The 5,682-nt window shown below is 31.6% G+C and overlaps 1 pseudogene; it reads left to right on the top strand.

The window, feature by feature from the left end:
- LOC137632276 (alpha-amylase-like) overlaps positions 1–5,682 on the top strand; it is a 23,881-nt pseudogene that overhangs the window by 6,626 nt on the left and 11,573 nt on the right.

The raw sequence follows: 5,682 nt of genomic DNA, 5'->3' as shown, positions 1-5,682 counted from the left end.
AAACCCACTCAAGCTCGGTAGTTTCAAGTAGTGTGTGCAACCTCACAATCTATTGTGAAATAAGGATGGGGGTTTGGGGGAGCCAATAGGTCTACCTACTGAGTCATCAGTAGCGGCCAGCCATTGCCTGACTCTCCCTTGTCCTAGCTTGATGAAGTGGGGGCTTGGGTGCTGAACAAATGTGTATACATCAATCTCTAGGACATTTTCCTGCCCCTTGCATGTTTCATGAGTGACCTTTAAACCTTTAATGCAATTCTTTTTCGGAGTGATATAAAATTCGCATCTTGAAAAGAGGCAGATTTTATGGTTTAAAGAATAACGAAGATTATGTCACCTTTGATTTTGTTCTTGTGTTCTTATGTAATTGATATTGAGAACAACTAGAAAGCTATGTAAAGAGAACATGGATTGAAAATAAATACAGATAGAATTTATTAAAAAAAAAGATAAATAAAGGAATGAGATATCATTTAAACATTTAAATGAAATTTAATGCAGAAACTCCTTGGTGTAACATAGCAGCTAGCTCTCTCTCTCTCTCTCTCTCTCTCTCTCTCTCTCCTCTCTCTCTCTCTCTCTCTCTCCTCTCTCTCTCTCCTCTCTCTCTCTCATAGTCCACTGCTGCAGTTCTTAAGGATATAAATAACCCGACGATACTTCATTTTATTCATTTATTCATTCTTGGAATCAAACTTTCATTAAATTTGCATTTTTGTAGTAGGATGTGCTACTATATATATATAAAGAGAAATGTGCTTTGTCAGTCTTTCCTGAAATATTTCAATGAATACAGAATTACTACGAAACATTATTTGAAACTACAGAGGATTTAGATGATTGACTTAAAATTCATTAGCTAAAGGACACTCTTTTACCTTACCGTAAGATTCTAGGGAAAATTGTGGTGGGGGCGAGATTCTGAATTATAATATTAGGAATATTTACATGATAGTTTTTACTCTCTCTCTCTCTCTCTCTCTCTCTCTCTCTCTCTCTCTCTCTCTCTCTCTCTCTGCGAACACAGACAGCATAGCTGTGACCCACATTGAAACATATTGGATCCTGATTGACAAACTGACGATAAAGGCCAGGAATTTCAATATACGAGTGACACATTTCAAAAGGGTGTCTCCTTGAGATAAAGTGGCTTAATTTATGCCTAGCAAATAGCGTTGTCTTGTTCAGTTATTGTGATAATTTCAACTATTTCCCATGTGTATTATAATGATAAAAAATAGCAGTGGATGTGTCATTTGAAATAAAGTATAAAGTATGTATGTATATATATATATATATATATATATATATATATATATATATATATATATATATAATATATGTACATATATATATATATTATATATATATATATATATATATATGTGTGTGTGTGTGTCTGTTTATATATATATATATATAATATATATATATATATATATATATATATATATATATATATATGCTGTATATATTGCCTATTTATATATATATATATATATATATATATATATATATATATATATATATATATATAATATAATATAATATAGTTTAATATATACAGTATAGATATACGAGTCCCTTTGTGTCAATAAGCGTAGGAGATATGATGATGATAGATATACAGTATATTATATATATATATATATATATATATATATATATATATGTATATATACATATATATGTGTATATATACAGTATATATATATATATATATATATATATATATATATATATATATATATATATATATATATATATATATATATATATACATACACACACATACTGCATATGCCTTTTGTAAAGCACAGTTGTTCTAGTAGGCAATTTTCACTAAATATAAATTGGATTTTATATTTAGTACTGTATACAGTATTGATAGATGATACTGTGAATATGTATGTAAAGTAAAGCGTTTTCTTTACCTTCAGCACAGCCAATGTTGTAATCAATGGCGAAAACCAATGCGAAGGTGGATGGGTTTGTGAGCATCGGTGGGAGTCCATCTTTAAATTGGTATGAATTACTGTAATTGAAATTATTTTGAATATAACTTTTGCTTCATTGAAGAACTCAATTTTTTTTTCTTTTTTTTCTCTGTGGTCCATTAATTTATTCTTCAATATTTTACTTATAAATTGTAATAGCATTTTTTTTATTCATTATGGCATTAATTATTGGTGCCAATATTTAAATTGAAAGTAGAGGAAAATGCTATTGACAGATCATGGAAAATATAACAAAATAAAGTAAAATTTTTTGAGATTTTGTGTGATAAAAAAGGTAAAATTTATATGGAATATTCGGTGGTGTGAATGCACGAGCTGTATCAAGATTGAATTTATTGCAAAACAGTATTTATTGAAATTACAGCTATTTTTTATGTGGTGAGGCTTATATACGAGTATGTATGATTTGAGAATTAATTTGATTTGGTCTTTTGTTGTTTCAAAATTTTCCGAAATTCACTGAATTTCATTTTCACTAAAGCTTTTGGTTATATGAATTTAATGCATGTTATTGTTATTTGAAATTATGTTTTAGTAAATACTGATACTTTTTATCTATAAATGGAGTTTATTCATCTTGAACAGAAAGTGTTGTGAATTATTGTTGATGTACATTCAAGTGCACTTTGCATAGGATAATATTTAACAAAACTGCTAATTACCATCTGCTCAGGGACAGTAATTAGACAGGATTATATCACCAAAGAAATTGTCCCTATTCCCTAAATTTTTTATTATTTAAATTCAGGAGATCCTTGAGTTTAACTGACATGTCTGTTTTTAAATGAAAGGTCCGTTTTCTGACAGACATGCTTATTTCTAAAGGACAGGTCTGTTTTTAAATGAAAAGTTCGTTTCCAACTGATAGTCTGACTTTAAGTAAAAGGTTCGTTTCTAATGGACAGGTCTGGTTTTAAATGACAAAGCAATTTGTAACTGACAATCCCGTTTCTAACTGACAGGTTTTTTTTTTTTTATTGGAAGATCTGTTTCTAACTGACAGTTTTTTTTATCGGAAGATCTGTTTCTAACTGACAGTTTTTTTTTATTGGAAGATCTGTTTCTAACTGACAGTTTTTTTTTATCGGAAGATCTGTTTCTAACTGACAGTTTTTTTTTTATTGGAAGATCTGTTTCTAACTGACAGTTTTTTTTTATTGGAAGATCTGTTTCTAACTGACAGTTTTTTTTTATCGGAAGATCTGTTTCTAACTGACAGTTTTTTTTTATTGGAAGATCTGTTTCTAACTGACAGTTTTTTTATCGGAAGATCTGTTTCTAACTGACAGTTTTTTTTTTTTTTTTTTTTTTTTTTTTTATTGGAAGATCTGTTTCTAACGGACAGGTGCGGTTCTATATGACATACCCACGTGTAACTGACAGGTCTGTTTTTAAAGGGAAGTTCCATTTTTAAAGGACAATTTTGTTTCTAAATGGAAGATCCATTTGTAACCGACAGGTCTAGTTTTAAGTGAAAAGTTCATTTCTAAGTGTCAGGTCATTTATGATGGACAGGTCCGTTTCTGAATAACAGTTCCATTTGTAACTAGTAGATCTTTTTAAATGGAATGTTTTCTTTTCTTAACGACTGTTCAAATTCTAAATGAAAGACCTTTTTTTTAAGTGAAAACTCCATTTCTAACTAACAGGGTCCGTTTCTGACAGGTCCGTTTTTAACTGATAGGTACGTTTTAAGATGAAAAGTCCTTTTCTAACGCACAGGTCCGTTTGTGAACGAAAACTCCGTTTAACAGGTTTGCTTTAAGATTAGAAGTCCTCTCCTAAATGACCGGTTCGTTTATAACTGACAGTTTTGTTATAAATAATGATGCTGCTTCTAGATGACAGGTCCGTCTTGAATGAAAGGTCCGTATCTTTTATGACAGGTCCGAATTTTAAGGAAAGGTCCATTCCTAAATGACAGTTCCGTATATGGTGTACAAGTCCTTTTTTAATGACAGGTCCGTATTTTAAGGAAAGGTCCATTCCTAAATGACAGTTCCGTATATGGTGTACAAGTCCTTTTTAAATGACAGGTCCGTATTTCAAGGAAAGGTCCATTCCTAAATGACAGTTCCGTATATGGTGTACAAGTCCTTTTTTAATGACAGGTCCGTTTCCGCAATGCCGTGCCTGGCTCTTCTTGGTGGGACAACTATTACTGCGATGGCAATGTGGTGGCTTTCTCCAGAGGAGACAAGGGATTCTTTGCCATGGTCAAGTATGGCACGGTGGTAAAGGTAAGAATTCTCTCTCTCTCTCTCTCTCTCTCTCTCTCTCTCTCTCTCTCTCTCTCTCTCTCTCTCCTCTCTCTCTCTCTCTCCTCGAAGTATTTGTACATATGGAATATAGAAGATTACTATTAGTAATGCTCCTATAATTTTACAAATTATCTGTTAAAACTTCATTATGTTAATTATCTACTTTAAATCATTCTTGGATATATGATTATCCAGATTCGCCCATAAGCATTGTTTACTATGAGATAATAATTAGAATAAAAAGTTAAATCTTTTAAATTTCATTCCCACCTAATATGAAATCAGAAGAAACACTCTATAGACATTTTATGCAATTTCCAATTTTCTTTTCTTGAAGCAAACCTTCCAAACCAACATGCCAGCGGGTACCTACGAAGACATCGTGTCCTGCCAGTCAGTAACTGTCAAAGGAGATGGAACGGTGGAGGTGTCGATCACCAACGAGGAAGAACCAGTCTTTGCCATCTGCGTTGGATGTGACTGTTCTGAGCCACCTATCGTGACCGCTACTCCTGGACCTGGTGAGTTGGAAACTTTGTCTGACTTTTTTGTGGGTATCGTGAATACTTTTGGATTGCATAGAAAAATTCAGAGATGATTTGTATTGGTATTACATTGGGTAAGGATTTTTTAAAACGGATTTCTTTCTTTAGTTTTGTCTTGCGTTTTTGTATGCTGAAATTTCGAAATTTCTTGTATCCGATTGTTTTTAGGAGTCGAGTAATCAAACCGTTTAGAGATTTTAATGACAGTAAATTTAAGGGTAAAATTATATTTCCAAATGTCTTAACACTATACAATATTCGTTAACATGATTTTCTTCATGAAGACTAGTAAACAAAATCTGTGGTTTTCATTATCCCAAAAGAAATGAGATATAAATATCTAGATAGATTATTTCAATAATGTTTCCCCTAAGATCAAGGTATCTTACTTACTTGGCACCAGAATCACTAGATTTTATAATCTAGCTTCAAAATAGTATATACCTACTTTAATATTAGTTAGGAATATAATTTTACCTAATCTTCATTTGGTAATACTTTGGAATTTAGGAACTATTTTTCATTTTCGTTTACTTTCTTAACAAGTTACATTTATATTTAACATTTTTCAAAGTAATTATCAAGTACAAGAGATATTGGGAAGTTGCAACATTTCTTATGTAGTTTTGGTCAGATAGCTGTAGCCCTTTACCATAGCCTATATACAGTAATAGAAGGATAATCTCTCTCTCTCTCATCTCTCTCTCTCTCTCTCTCTCTCTCTCTCTCTCTCTCTCTCTCTCTCTCTCTCTCTCTCTCTCTCTCTCTCTCTCTCTCTCTCTCTCTCTCTCAAATGCGCCTTAAACTATAGTTTAATGTAATTCTTATCAATTTGTTTTATAGCATTTTCCTTTTTCG

Source organism: Palaemon carinicauda, chromosome 41 (assembly GCF_036898095.1).
Source record: "Palaemon carinicauda isolate YSFRI2023 chromosome 41, ASM3689809v2, whole genome shotgun sequence".
In the NCBI taxonomy this organism is placed as follows: domain Eukaryota; kingdom Metazoa; phylum Arthropoda; class Malacostraca; order Decapoda; family Palaemonidae; genus Palaemon; species Palaemon carinicauda.
Note: the sequence above shows the minus strand (reverse complement) of the source record. Positions and strands in the feature narration are given on the sequence as shown.